Source organism: Oncorhynchus keta, unplaced genomic scaffold (genome assembly GCF_023373465.1).
Source record: "Oncorhynchus keta strain PuntledgeMale-10-30-2019 unplaced genomic scaffold, Oket_V2 Un_contig_2616_pilon_pilon, whole genome shotgun sequence".
Taxonomy (NCBI): domain Eukaryota; kingdom Metazoa; phylum Chordata; class Actinopteri; order Salmoniformes; family Salmonidae; genus Oncorhynchus; species Oncorhynchus keta.
This window is the reverse complement of record NW_026284824.1, coordinates 85,001-101,764: the sequence shown is the minus strand read 5'-3', so window position 1 is coordinate 101,764 and position 16,764 is coordinate 85,001. Positions and strand designations below refer to the sequence as shown.

The 16,764-nt window shown below is 38.7% G+C and overlaps 1 long non-coding RNA gene and 1 pseudogene across 1 annotated transcript in view; one reads left to right on the top strand and one right to left on the bottom strand.

The window, feature by feature from the left end:
* The window catches only part of LOC127922535 (multiple C2 and transmembrane domain-containing protein 2-like), a 147,647-nt pseudogene that overhangs the window by 72,649 nt on the left and 58,234 nt on the right, over positions 1-16,764 (top strand).
* Positions 16,362-16,764, bottom strand: part of LOC127922536 (uncharacterized) — a 2,557-nt gene continuing 2,154 nt past the window's right edge. Inside the window, exon 3 of the long non-coding RNA XR_008111645.1 lies at positions 16,362-16,698. This is a non-coding gene — a long non-coding RNA (uncharacterized LOC127922536). The remainder of the gene's footprint in view (positions 16,699-16,764) is intronic.

Below are 16,764 nucleotides of genomic sequence, written 5' to 3'. Positions count from 1 at the left end.
AATGTCTAGTGACTGTGAAGATACTGTTAATGTCTAGAGTAGTGAAGATAGGACTTCTGTTCATGTCTAGGGTAGTGAAGATACTGTTAATGTCTAGAGTAGTGAAGATAGACACTGTTCATGTCTAGTGACTGTAGTGAAGATACTGTTCATGTCTAGAGTAGTGAAGATACTGTTCATGTCTAGAGTAGTGAAGATACTGTTCATGTCTAGAGTAGTGAAGATGCTGTTCATGTCTAGAGTAGTGAAGATACTGTCCATGTCTAGAGTAGTGAAGATACTGTCATGTCTAGAGTAGTGAAGATGCTGTTCATGTCTAGAGTGAGTGAAGATACTGTCCATGTCTAGAGTAGTGAAGATATTGTTCATGTCTAGAAGTGAAGATGTGTTCATGTCTAGAGTAGTGAAGATATTGTTCATGTCTAGAGTGTTAAGATATTGACTCCTGTTCATGTCTTGAGTAGTGAAGATGTGTTCATGTCTAGAGTAGTGAAGATACTGTCCATGTCTAGATAGTGAAGATACTGTTCATGTCTAGAGTAGTGAAGATACTGTTCATGTCTAGGGTAGTGAAGATACTGTTCATGTCTAGGGTAGTGAAAATACTGTTCATGTCTAGAGTAGTGAAGATACTGTTCATGTCTAGAGTAGTGAAGATACTGTTCATGTCTAGAGTAGTGAAGATACTGTTCATGTCTAGAGTAGTGAAGATACTGTCCATGTCTAGAGTAGTGAAGATACTGTTCATGTCTAGAGTAGTGAAGATGCTGTTCATGTCTAGAGTAGTGAAGATACTGTCCATGTCTAGAGTAGTGAAGATATTGTTCATGTCTAGAGTAGTGAAGATATTGTTCATGTCTAGGGTAGTGAAGATACTGTTCATGTCTAGGGTAGTGAAGATACTGTTCATGTCTAGAGTAGTGAAGATACTGTTCATGTCTAGGGTAGTGAAGATACTGTTCATGTCTAGAGTAGTGAAGATACTGTTCATGTCTAGAGTAGTGAAGATACTGTTCATGTCTAGAGTAGTGAAGATACTGTTCATGTCTAGGGTAGTGAAGATACTGTTCATGTCTAGAGTAGTGAAGATACTGTTCATGTCTAGGGTAGTGAAGATACTGTTCATGTCTAGAGTAGTGAAGATACTGTTCATGTCTAGAGTAGTGAAGATACTGTTCATGTCTAGAGTAGTGAAGATACTGTTCATGTCTAGAGTAGTGAAGATACTGTTCATGTCTAGAGTAGTGAAGATACTGTTCATGTCTAGAGTAGTGAAGATATTGTTCATGTCTAGAGTAGTGAAGATATTGTTCATATCTAGAGTAGTGAAGATATTGACTCCTGTTCATGTCTAGAGTAGTGAAGATATTGTTCATGTCTAGAGTAGTGAAGATACTGTTCATGTCTAGAGTAGTGAAGATACTGTCCATGTCTAGAGTAGTGAAGATATTGTTCATATCTAGAGTAGTGAAGATATTGACTCCTGTTCATGTCTAGAGTAGTGAAGATACTGTTCATGTCTAGAGTAGTGAAGATACTGTTCATGTCTAGAGTAGTGAAGATACTGTTCATGTCTAGAGTAGTGAAGATACTGTTCATGTCTAGAGTAGTGAAGATATTGTTCATGTCTAGAGTAGTGAAGATATTGACTCCTGTTCATGTCTAGAGTAGTGAAGATACTGTTCATGTCTAGAGTAGTGAAGATACTGTTCATGTCTAGAGTAGTGAAGATACTGTTCATGTCTAGAGTAGTGAAGATACTGTTCATGTCTAGAGTAGTGAAGATACTGTTCATGTCTAGAGTAGTGAAGATATTGTTCATGTCTAGGGTAGTGAAGATACTGTTCATGTCTAGGGTAGTGAAGATACTGTTCATGTCTAGAGTAGTGAAGATACTGTTCATGTCTAGGGTAGTGAAGATACTGTTCATGTCTAGAGTAGTGAAGATACTGTTAATGTCTAGAGTAGTGAAGATATTGACTTCTGTTCATGTCTAGAGTAGTGAAGATGCTGTTCATGTCTAGAGTAGTGAAGATACTGTCCATGTCTAGAGTAGTGAAGATACTGTTCATGTCTAGAGTAGTGAAGATACTGTTCATGTCTAGAGTAGTGAAGATACTGTTCATGTCTAGAGTAGTGAAGATACTGTTCATGTCTAGAGTAGTGAAGATACTGTTCATGTCTAGAGTAGTGAAGATACTGTTCATGTCTAGAGTAGTGAAGATACTGTTCATGTCTAGTGTAGTGAAGATATTGTTCATGTCTAGAGTAGTGAAGATATTGTTCATGTCTAGAGTAGTGAAGATACTGTCCATGTCTAGAGTAGTGAAGATATTGTTCATATCTAGAGTAGTGAAGATATTGACTCCTGTTCATGTCTAGAGTAGTGAAGATACTGTTCATGTCTAGAGTAGTGAAGATATTAACTCCTGTTCATGTCTTGAGTCGTGAAGATACTGTTCATCTCTAGAGTAGTGAAGATATTGTTCATGTCTAGAGTAGTGAAGATACTGTTCATGTCTAGAGTAGTGAAGATACTGTTCATGTCTAGGGTAGTGAAGATACTGTTCATGTCTAGAGTAGTGAAGATACTGTTCATGTCTAGGGTAGTGAAGATACTGTTCATGTCTAGAGTAGTGAAGATACTGTTCATGTCTAGGGTAGTGAAGATACTGTTCATGTCTAGGGTAGTGAAGATACTGTTCATGTCTAGGGTAGTGAAGATACTGTTCATGTCTAGAGTAGTGAAGATACTGTTCATGTCTAGAGTAGTGAAGATACTGTTCATGTCTAGAGTAGTGAAGATACTGTTCATGTCTAGGGTAGTGAAGATACTGTTCATGTCTAGAGTAGTGAAGATACTGTTCATGTCTAGAGTAGTGAAGATACTGTTCATGTCTAGAGTAGTGAAGATACTGTTCATGTCTAGAGTAGTGAAGATACTGTTCATGTCTAGAGTAGTGAAGATACTGTTCATGTCTAGAGTAGTGAAGATACTGTTCATGTCTAGAGTAGTGAAGATACTGTTCATGTCTAGAGTAGTGAAGATACTGTTCATGTCTAGAGTAGTGAAGATACTGTTCATGTCTAGAGTAGTGAAGATACTGTTCATGTCTAGAGTAGTGAAGATACTGTTCATGTCTAGGGTAGTGAAGATACTATTCATGTCTAGAGTAGTGAAGATACTGTTCATGTCTAGGGTAGTGAAGATACTGTTCATGTCTAGGGTAGTGAAGATACTGTTCATGTCTAGGGTAGTGAAGATACTGTTCATGTCTAGGGTAGTGAAGATACTGTTCATGTCTAGAGTAGTGAAGATACTGTTCATGTCTAGAGTAGTGAAGATATTGACTCCTCTTAACAGTTGACGGTTTTCACCAATGCTCTTCTAAATGTTGCACCACGGATACTGAGTTGTCGTGACTGGTTCTCTTAGGAAACTGTGCCGTCTCACATTGAGCCCATCATCAAAACCACTTCCTCTGGAAGAAACTGTCTCTGTACTCAGACATGACTTGAGATGTGCGCTGGAAGACGACTGAATGTAGAGTATTGAGTCCACTGACGTTGTGTTGAGATGGAGAGGAATCAGACATGACTTGAGATGTGCGCTGGAAGACGACTGAATGTAGAGTATTGAGTCCACTGACGTTGTGTTGAGATGGAGAGGAATCATGTTTTTCTTCTTCCTGAAATCTCTTCCTGCTTATTGTTTACATTCCATTAATCATTAACCAAGAGCCAGTTTATTAGTCATATGCACAGGATACACGTTACACAGTACAAGGAAATGGTGACTGCGAGTTCACTCTCACCAACCTTCCAACCTCAGTGCACAGACACACTAACCACTTGGCCACTGAGGCCACCCCATAATAATGACATTAAATCCAGTCCATAGTGTATGATGAAGTCATCTGTCCTCTCATAGAGATATTCCTTCTCTGTGTTTTGTCCGTTCTCAGGTACAAGTGATCCTTACGTGAAGTTTAAACTGGATGGGAAGACACTATACAAGAGCAAAGTGGTTTATAAGAACCTCAACCCAACATGGAACGAGTCCTTCTCTTTCCCTGTCAGAGACCTGGACCAGAGACTGTATATTAAGGTAGGGGTTAGGACATACCTCATGTGCGGGGCCCAGTAGGGGCCGTTCTGGTCAGACGAGTGTTTTCTGCTCTTTGTTCTGTTTCACTCTTCATTAAGCATCTTCATCTGGTCTACCTTGCAGGTGTATGACCGGGATCTGACCATGGATGACTTCATGGGATCCAGCTACCTTCTCCTCAGTGATCTGGAGATGGAAAAGTGAGTGACACATTTTAAAATGTCACAGTTTTCAGGAGATATTGATTGTTGTAACTCTGGCAGCAGGTAACCTAGAGGTTAGAGAGGTGAGAGAGGTGAGAGGTTAGAGAGGCAGCAACCGGAGCTAATCTCAGTTTATAGTGCAATATGATCAGTAAAGTAATCTTACACATGTAAAACATTAACACTCTATCAGTTACACACGTCAATACACACAAGTATTCTGATGCCGTTAATGTTGTCAATACGAAAATAACACTGATTCTCTCCAACCTGGCATTTCTTCATAATGAGACTGATTATCTCCAACCTGGCATTTCTTCATAATGAGACTGATTCTCTCCAACCTGGCATTTCTTCATAATGAGACTGATTCTCTCCAACCTGGCATTTCTTCATAATGAGACTGATTCTCTCCAACCTGGCATTTCTTCATAATGAGACTGATTCTCTCCAACCTGGCATTTCTTCATAATGAGGCTGATTCTCTCCAACCTGGCATTTCTTCATAATGAGACTGATTCTCTCCAACCTGGCATTTCTTCATAATGAGACTGATTCTCTCCAACCTGGCATTTCTTCATAATGAGACTGATTCTCTCCAACCTGGCATTTCTTCATAATGAGACTGATTCTCTCCAACCTGGCATTTCTTCATAATGAGACTGATTCTCTCCAATCTGGCATTTCTTCATAATGAGACTGATTCTCTCCAACCTGGCATTTCTTCATAATGAGACTGATTCTCTCCAACCTGGCATTTCTTCATAATGAGACTGATTCTCTCCAACCTGGCATTTCTTCATAATGAGACTGATTCTCTCCAACCTGGCATTTCTTCATAATGAGACTGATTCTCTCCAACCTGGCATTTCTTCATAATGAGACTGATTCTCTCCAACCTGGCATTTCTTCATAATGAGACTGATTCTCTCCAACCTGGCATTTCTTCATAATGAGACTGATTCTCTCCAATCTGGCATTTCTTCATAATGAGACTGATTCTCTCCAACCTGGTATTTCTTCATAATGAGACTGATTCTCTCCAACCTGGCATTTCTTCATAATGAGACAGATTCTCTCCAACCTGGCATTTCTTCATAATGAGACTGATTCTCTCCAACCTGGCATTTCTTCATAATGAGACTGATTCTCTCCAACCTGGCATTTCTTCATAATGAGACTGATTCTCTCCAACCTGGCATTTCTTCATAATGAGACAGATTCTCTCCAATCTGGCATTTCTTCATAATGAGACTGATTCTCTCCAACCTGGCATTTCTTCATAATGAGACTGATTCTCTCCAACCTGGCATTTCTTCATAATGAGACTGATTCTCTCCAACCTGGCATTTCTTCATAATGAGACAGAGATAATCTCCAACCTGGCATTTCTTCATAATGATACTGATTCTCTCCAATCTGGCATTTCTTCATAATGAGACTGACTCTTTCCAACCTGGCATTTCTTCATAATGAGACTTATTCTCTCCAACCTGGCATTTCTTCATAATGAGGCTGATTCTCTCCAAACTGGCATTTCTTCATAATGAGACTGATTCTCTCCAACCTGGCATTTCTTCATAATGAGACTGATTCACTCCAACCTGGCATATCTTCATAATGAGACTGATTCTCTCCAATCTGGCATTTCTTCATAATGAGACTGATTCTCTCCAACCTGGCATTTCTTCATAATGAGACTGATTCTCTCCAACCTGGCATTTCTTCATAATGAGACTGATTCTCTCCAACCTGGCATTTCTTCATAATGAGACAGATTCTCTCCAACCTGGCATTTCTTCATAATGAGACAGAGATAATCTCCAACCTGGCATTTCTTCATAATGAGACTGATTCTCTCCAATCTGGCATTTCTTCATAATGAGACTGATTATGTCCAATCGGGCATTTCTTCATAATGAGACTGATTCTCTCCAACCTGGCATTTCATCATAATGAGACTGATTCTCTCCAACCTGGCATTTCTTCATAATGAGACTGATTCTCTCCAACCTGGCATTTCTTCATAATGAGACTGATTCTCTCCAACCTGGCATTTCTTCATAATGATGCTGATTCTCTGTAACCTGGCATTTCTTCATAATGAGACTGATTCTCTCAACCTGGCATTTCTTCATAATGAGACTTATTCTCTCACCTGGCATTTCTTCATAATGAGACAGAGATAATCTCCAACCTGGCATTTCTTCATAATGAGACTGACTATCTTAATCTGGATTTCTTCATAATGAGACTGACTCTTTAACCTGGCATTTCTTCATAATGAGGCTGATTCTCTCCAACTGGCATTTCTTCAAATCAGGATCCACTCCAAACTGTATTTCTTCATAATGAGACTGATTTAATCAACCTGGCATTTCTTCATAATGAGACTGATTCTCTCAACCTGGCATATTTCATAATGAGACTGATTCTCTCCAATCTGGCATTTCTTCATAATGACACCCACTGATTCTAATCAACCTGGCATTTCTTCATAATGTACTGACACCACTATTTAATCATAATGAGACAGAGATAATCTCCAACCTGGCATTTCTTCATAATGAGACTGATTCTCTCCAATCTGGCATTTCTTCATAATGAGACTGATTATGTCCAATCACATTTCTTCATAATGAGACTGATTCTCTCCAACCTGGCATTTCATCATAATGAGACTGATTCTATTTAATCTGGCATTTCTTCATAATGAGACTGATTCTCTCCAACCTGGCATTTCTTCATAATGAGACAGATTCTCTCCAATCTGGCATTTCTTCATAATGAGACTGATTCTCTCCAACCTGGCATTTCTTCATAATGAGACTGATTCTCTCCAACCTGGCATTTCTTCATAATGAGACTGATTCTCTCCAACCTGGCATTTCTTCATAATGAGACAGATTCTCTCCAATCTGGCATTTCTTCATAATGAGACTGATTCTCTCCAACCTGGCATTTCTTCATATTTAATCACTGATTCTCTCCAACCTGGCATTTCTTCATAATGAGACTGATTCTCACCAACCTGGCATTTCTTCATAATGAGACAGAGATAATCTCAACCTGGCATTTCTTCATAATGAGACTGACTCCAATCTGGCATTTCTTCATAATGAGACTGATTATGTCCATCCATTTCTTCATAATGAGACTGATTCTCTCAACCTGGCATTTCATCATAATGAGACTGATTCTCTCCAACCTGGCATTTCTTCATAATCAGACTGATTCTCTCCAACCTGGCATTTCTTCATAATGAGACTGATTCTCTCCAACCTGGCATTTCTTCATAATGTACTGACACCACTGGCATTTAATCATAATGAGACCAACCTGGCTTTCTTCACTGACACAGATTTTAATCTGGCATTTCTAATGAGACTGATTCTCTCCAACCTGGCATTTCTTCATAATGAGACTGATTCTCTCCAACCTGGCATTTCTTCATAATGAGACTGATTCTCTCCAACCTGGCATTTCTTCATAATGAGACTGATTCTCTCCAACCTGGCATTTCTTCATAATGAGACTGATTCTCTCCAACCTGGCATTTCTTCATAATGAGACTGATTCTCTCCAACCTGGCATTTCTTCATAATGAGACTGATTCTCTCCAACCTGGCATTTCTTCATAATGAGACTGATTCTCTCCAACCTGGCATTTCTTCATAATGAGACTGATTCTCCAACCTATTTCTTCATAATGAGACTTATTCTCTCCAACCTGGCATTTCTTCATAATGAGACTGATTCTCTCCAACCTGGCATTTCTTCATAATGAGATCTGATTCTCTCTAACCTGGCATTTCTTTTAATGAGACTGATTCTCAACCTGGCATTTCTTCATAATGAGACTATTTAACCTGGCATTTCTTCATAATGAGACTGATTCTCTCAACCTGGCATTTATTCATAATGAGACTGATTCTCTCTAACCTGGCATTTCTTCATAATGAGACTGATTCTCTCCAACCTGGCATTTCTTCATAATGAGACTGATACTCTCCAACCTGGCATTTCTTCATAATGAGACTGATTCTCTCCAACTGGCATTTCTTCATAATGAGACTGATTCTCACCAACCTGGCATTTCTTCATAATGAGACTGATTCTCTCCAACCTGGCATTTCTTCATAATGAGACTGATTCTCTCTAACCTGGCATTTCTTCATAATGAGACAGATAATCCAACCTGGCATTTCTTCATAATGAGACTGATTCTTCCAATCTGGCATTTCTTCATAATGAGACTGATTCTCTCAACCACTATTTCTTCATAATGAGACTGATTCTCTCCAACCTGGCATTTCTTCATAATGAGACAGAGATAATCCAACCTGGCATTTCTTCATGATGAGACTATTTCTCAATCTGGCATTTCTTCATAATGAGACTGACTCTTTCAACCTGGCATTTCTTCATAATGAGGCTGATTCTCTCCAACCTGGCATTTCTTCATAATGAGGCTGATTCTCTCCAAACTGATATTTCTTCATAATGAGACTGATTCTCTCAACCTGGCATTTCTTCAAATGAGACTGATTCCAACCTGGCATATCTTCATAATGAGACTGATTATTTAATCTGGCATTTCTTCTAATGAGACTGATTCTCTCCAACCTGGCATTTCTTCATAATGAGACTGATCTCTCCAACCTGGCATTTCTTCATAATGAGACTGACTATTTAACCTGGCATTTCTTCATAATGAGACTGATTCACCAACTATTTCTTCATAATGAGACAGAGATAATCTCCAACCTGGCATTTCTTCATAATGAGACTGATTCTCACTCTGGCATTTCTTCATAATGAGACTGATTATTTAATCGGGCATTTCTTCATAATGAGACTGATTCTCTCCAACCTGGCATTTCATCATAATGAGACTGATTCTCTCCAATCTGGCATTTCTTCATAATGAGACTGATTCTCTCCAACCTGGCATTTCTTCATAATGAGACAGATTCTCTCCAATCTGGCATTTCTTCATAATGAGACTGATTCTCAACCTGGCATTTCTTCATACTGAGACTGATTCTAATCCAACCTGGCATTTCTTCATAATGAGACTGATTCTCCAACCTGGCATTTCTTCATAATGAGACAGATTCTCTCCAATCTGGCATTTCTTCATAATGAGACTGATTTAATCAACCTGGCATTTCTTCATAATGAGACTGACTCTCCAACCTGGCATTTCTTCATAATGAGACTGATTCACTCTAACCTGACAATTCTTCATAATGAGACAGAGATAATCTCCAACCTGGCATTTCTTCATAATGAGACTGATTCACTCCAATCTGGCATTTCTTCATAATGAGACCACTATGTCCATCGGGATTTCTTCATAATGAGACTGATTCTCTCCAACCTGGCATTTCATCATAATGAGACTGATTCTCTCCAACCTGGCATTTCTTCATAATGAGACTGATTCTTCCAACCTGGCATTTCTTCATAATGAGACTGATTCTCCCAACCTGGCATTTCTTCATAATGAGATGACTCTCCAACCTGGCATTTCTTCACTATTTAATCCAACCTGGCATTTCTTCATAATGAGACAGATTTTAATCTGGCATTTCTTCATAATGAGACTGATTCTCTCCAACCTGGCATTTCTTCATAATGAGACAGATAATCTCCAACCTGGCATTTCTTCATAATGAGACTGATTCTCTCCAACCTGGCATTTCTTCATATTTAATCTCTCCAACCTGGCATTTCTTCATAATGAGACTGATTCACTCCAACCTATTTCTTCAAATGAGACTGATTCTCTCCAACCTGGCATTTCTTCATAATGAGACTGATTTCTCCAATCTGGCATTTCTTCATAATGAGACTGATTCACCCAACCTGGCATTTCTTCATAATGAGACTGATTCTCTCCAACCTGGCATTTCTTCATAATGAGACAGATCATATCCAACCTGGCATTTCTTCATAATGAGACTGATTCTCAACCTGGCATTTCTTCATAATGAGACAGATCATATCCAACCTGGCATTTCTTCATATGAGACTGATTCTCTCTAACCTGGCATTTCTTCATAATGAGACTGATTTAATCTCCAACCTGGCATTTCTTCATAATGAGACTGACACTCTCAACCTGGCATTTCTTCATAAGACTGATTCTCTTAACCTGGCATTTCTTCATAATGAGACTGATTCTCTCTAACCTGGCATTTCTTCATAATGAGACTGATTCTCTCACTCCTGGCATTTCTTCATAATGAGACTGATACTCTCAACCTGGCATTTCTTCATAATGAGACTGATTCTCTCCAACCTGGCATTTCTTCACCAATGAGACTGATTCTCTCCAACCTGGCATTTCTTCATAATGAGACTGATGTCTGACACCAACCTGGCATTTCTTCATAATGAGACTGATTCTCTCCAACCTGGCATTTCTTCATAATGAGACAGATAATCTCCAACCTGGCATTTCTTCATAATGAGACTGATTCTCTCCAACCTGGCATTTCTTCATAATGAGACTGATTTTCTCCAACCTGGCATTTCTTCATAATGAGACTGATTCTCTCCAACCTGGCATTTCTTCATAATGAGACTGATTCTCTCCAACCTGGCATTTCTTCATAATGAGACAGATCATATCCAACCTGGCATTTCTTCATAATGAGACTGATTCTCTCCAACCTGGCATTTCTTCATAATGAGACAGATCATATCCAACCTGGCATTTCTTCATAATGAGACTGATTCTCTCTAACCTGGCATTTCTTCATAATGAGACTGATTCCAACCTGGCATTTCTTCATAATGACACTGATTCTCCAACTGGCATTTCTTCATAATGAGACTGATTCTCTCAACCTGGCATTTCTTCATAATGAGACCAACCTGGCATTTCTTCATAATGAGACAGATTCTCTCCCAATCTGGCATTTCTTCATAATGAGACTGATTCTCTCCAACCTGGCATTTCTTCATAATGAGACAGATAATCTCCAACCTGGCATTTCTTCATAATGAGACTGATTCTTTAACCTGGCATTTCTTCATAATGAGACTGATTCTCTCCAACCTGGCATTTCTTCACTAATGAGACTGATTCTCTCCAACCTGGCATTTCTTTTAATGAGACTGATTCTCTCCAACCTGGCATTTCTTCATAATGAGACTGATTTTTAATCTGGCATTTCTTCATAATGAGACTGATTCTCTCCAACCTGGCATTTCTTCATAATGAGACTGATTCTCTCCAACCTCCATGTCTTCATAATGAGACAGATCATATCCAACCTGGCATTTCTTCATAATGAGACTGATTCTCTCCAACCTGGCATTTCTTCATAATGAGACAGATCATATCCAACCTGGCATTTCTTCATAATGAGACTGATTCTCTCTAACCTGGCATTTCTTCATAATGAGACTAATTCTCTCCAACCTGGCATTTCTTCATAATGAGACTGATTTTAACCTGGCATTTCTTCATAATGAGACTGATTCACCAACCTGGCATTTAATCATAATGAGACTCCACTCTAGTGTAACCTGACACCACTCTTTAATGAGACTGGATTCTCTCCAAACTGGCATTTCTTCATAATGAGACTGATACTCTCAACCTGGCATTTCTTCATAATGAGACTGATTAACCTGGCATTTCTTCATAATGAGACTGATTCACCAACCTGGCATTTCTTCATAATGAGACTGATTCTCTCCAACCTGTGCATTTCTTCATAATGAGACTATTTCCAACCTGGCATTTCTTCATAATGAGACAGATTTAACCTGGCATTTCTTCATAATGAGACTGATTCCAATCTGGCATTTCTTCATAATGAGACTGATTCTCTCCAACCTGGCATTTCTTCATAATGAGACTGATTCTGTGTACTGACACCACTCCAACCTGGCATTTCTTCATAATGAGACTGATTCTCTCCAACCTGGCATTTCTTCAAATGAGACAGATCTATCCAACCTGGCATTTCTTCATAATGAGGCTGATTCTCTCCACCTGGCATTTCTTCATAATGAGACAGATCATATCCAACCTGGCATTTATTCATAATGAGACTGATTCTAATCCTGGCATTTCTTCATAATGAGACTGATTCTCTCCAACCTGGCATTTCTTCATAATGAGACTGATTCTCTCCAACCTGGCATTTCTTCATAATGATACTGATTCTCTCCAACCTGGCATTTCTTCATAATGAGACAGATAATCTCCAACCTGGCATTTCTTCATAATGAGACTGATTTAATCTGGCATTTCTTCATAATGAGACTGATACCACAACCTGGCATTTCTTCATAATGAGACAGATTCTTCCAACCTGGCATTTCTTCATAATGAGACTGATTCTCCCCAACCTGGCATTTCTTCATAATGAGACTGATTCTGACAACCTGGCATTTCTTCATAATGAGACTGATTCTCTCCAACCTGGCATTTCTTCATAATGAGACACCATTTTAACCTGGCATTTCTTCATAATGAGACAGATTCTCTCCAACCTGGCATTTCTTCATAATGAGACTGATTCTCTCCAATCTGGCATAACAAAGCGTAATGACTTGTTTCAAGAAGGTTTTTTATTAAGAAGCATATCCATGTGAAAAATGTACAAACCCTATCGACACCATCTATTTCAAGCCCGAGCTGGACCAACTCTAACTGAATAGTGACTATGCTAAGCTAACCCAGGCTAACTGAGCCATAATGCTAAGGATCCCTGTTGTATCCCCAGGGTGTGTGAGCTGTCCGTGCGTCTGACACCACTAACAGTCTGGAGGAGGACATGGGAGTCATCATGCTGGACATGTCTAGGTAGAGACCACATTTAATCAGAGGAACTCTGAGGAACTAGACAATACAATATACCACATCTAACAGGCTTGGTCGTCAATTCCTTTTCAGTTCAGTCAATTCAGGAAGTCAACTGCAATTCCAATTGTTCCTCATAGAGAAGCTTTGAAGAAAATGAGAATGAGTTTTTAACTTCCTGATTTGACTGAGTTTGATGGAATTGACCCCAACTATGATGTCTACCATATTGTACAGATGTACTTGCATGTTTTTGTTCCTCTACTAACTGTGACAGTGTGTTGTGCTTGTAACCTGCATGTACTTGTTGCCTGCATGTACCTGTTGCAGAGGTGGCCTAAGAGGAAGAGGAGTATCAGGGTAAGTCATCCAAACATATCCACTCTGGTGTACTGACACCACTATTTAATCACTAAGGATCCACTCTAGTGTACTGACACCACTATTTAATCACTAAGGATCCACTCTAGTGTACTGACACCACTATTTAATCAGGATCCACTCTAGTGTACTGACACCACTATTTAATCACTAAGGATCCACTCTAGTGTACTGACACCACTATTTAATCACTAAGGATCCACTCTAGTGTACTGACACCACTATTTAATCACTAAGGATCCACTCTAGTGTACTGACACCACTATTTAATCAGGATCCACTCTAGTGTACTGACACCACTATTTAATCACTTAGGATCCACTCTAGTGTACTGACACCACTATTTAATCAGGATCCACTCTAGTGTACTGACACCACTATTTAATCACTAGGATCCACTCTAGTGTACTGACACCACTATTTAATCAGGATCCACTCTAGTGTACTGACACCACTATTTAATCAGGATCCACTCTAGTGTACTGACACCACTATTTAATCAGGATCCACTCTAGTATACTGACACCACTATTTAATCAGGATCCACTCTAGTGTACTGACACCACTATTTAATCAGGATCCACTCTAGTGTACTGACACCACTATTTAATCACTTAGGATCCACTCTAGTGTACTGACACCACTATTTAATCAGGATCCACTCTAGTATACTGACACCACTATTTAATCAGGATCCACTCTAGTGTACTGACACCACTATTTAATCAGGATCCACTCTAGTGTACTGACACCACTATTTAATCACTTAGGATCCACTCTAGTGTACTGACACCACTATTTAATCAGGATCCACTCTAGTGTACTGACACCACTATTTAATCACTAAGGATCCACTCTAGTGTACTGACACCACTATTTAATCACTAAGGATCCACTCTAGTGTACTGACACCACTATTTAATCAGGATCCACTCTAGTGTACTGACACCACTATTTAATCACTAAGGATCCACTCTAGTGTACTGACACCACTATTTAATCACTAAGGATCCACTCTAGTGTACTGACACCACTATTTAATCAGGATCCACTCTAGTGTACTGACACCACTATTTAATCAGGATCCACTCTAGTGTACTGACACCACTATTTAATCACTAAGGATCCACTCTAGTGTACTGACACCACTATTTAATCAGGATCCACTCTAGTGTACTGACACCACTATTTAATCAGGATCCACTCTAGTGTACTGACACCACTATTTAATCAGGATCCACTCTAGTGTACTGACACCACTATTTAATCACTAAGGATCCACTCTAGTGTACTGACACCACTATTTAATCAGGATCCACTCTAGTGTACTGACACCACTATTTAATCAGGATCCACTCTAGTGTACTGACACCACTATTTAATCAGGATCCACTCTAGTGTACTGACACCACTATTTAATCAGGATCCACTCTAGTGTACTGACACCACTATTTAATCAGGATCCACTCTAGTGTACTGACACCACTATTTAATCACTAAGGATCCACTCTAGTGTACTGACACCACTATTTAATCAGGATCCACTCTAGTGTACTGACACCACTATTTAATCAGGATCCACTCTAGTGTACTGACACCACTATTTAATCAGGATCCACTCTAGTGTACTGACACCACTATTTAATCAGGATCCACTCTAGTGTACTGACACCACTATTTAATCACTAAGGATCCACTCTAGTGTACTGACACCACTATTTAATCAGGATCCACTCTAGTGTACTGACACCACTATTTAATCACTAAGGATCCACTCTAGTGTACTGACACCACTATTTAATCACTAAGGATCCACTCTAGTGTACTGACACCACTATTTAATCACTAAGGATCCACTCTAGTGTACTGACACCACTATTTAATCAGGATCCACTCTAGTGTACTGACACCACTATTTAATCAGGATCCACTCTAGTGTAGTGACAGCTCATTTGTGTTCAGTGATCAGCTCATTTGAAATCTATTTACCTGGTGTTTATCTGTGTTTATAATGGTGATATAGCATGGCACATTTGAAATCCATTTACCTGGTGTTTATCTGTGTTTATAATGGTGATATAACATGGCTCATTTGAAATCCATTTACCTGGTGTTTATAATGATGATATAACATGGCTCATTTGAAATCCATTTACCTCATGTGTATCTGTGTTTATAATGGTGATATAACATGGCTCATTTGAAATCCATTTATCTCGTGTTTATCTGTGTTTATAATGGTGATATAGCATGGCTCATTTGAAATCCATTTACCTGGTGTGTATCTGTGTTTATAATGGTGATATAGCATGGCTCATTTGAAATCCATTTACCTGGTGTTTATCTGTGTTTATAATGGTGATATAGCATGGCTCATTTGAAATCCATTTACCTGGTGTTGATCTGTGTTTATAATGGTGATATAGCATGGCTCATTTGAAATCCATTTACCTGGTGTTTATCTGTGTTTATAATGGTGATATAGCATGGCTCATTTGAAATCCATTTATCTCCACTATTTATCTGTGTTTATAATATTGATATAGCATGGCTCATTTGAAATCCATTTACCTGGTGTTTATCTGTGTTTATAATGGTGATATAGCATGGCTCATTTGACACCACTATTTAATCAGAAATCCATTTACCTGGTGTTTATCTGTGTTTATAATGGTGATATAGCATGGCTCATTTGAAATCCATTTACCTGGTGTTTATCTGTGTTTATAATGGTGTTATAGCATGGCTCATTTGAAATCCATTTACCTGGTGTTTATCTGTGTTTATAATGGTGATATAGCATGGCTCATTTGGCATCCATTTACTTAGTGTGTATCTGTGTTTATAATGGTGATATAGCATGGCTCATTTGAAATCCATTTACCTGGTGTTTATCTGTGTTTATAATGGTGATATAGCATGGCTCATTTGAAATCCATTTACCTGGTGTTTATCTGTGTTTATAATGGTGATATAGCATGGCTCATTTGAAATCCATTTACCTGGTGTTTATCTGTGTTTATAATGGTGATATAGCATGGCTCATTTGAAATCCATTTACCTGGTGTTTATCTGTGTTTATAATGGTGATATAGCATGGCTCATTTGAAATCCATTTACCTGGTGTTTATCTGTGTTTATAATGGTGATATAGCATGGCTCATTTGAAATCCATTTACCTGGTGTTTATCTGTGTTTATAATGGTGATTTAGCATGGCTCATTTGAAATCCATTTACCTGGTGT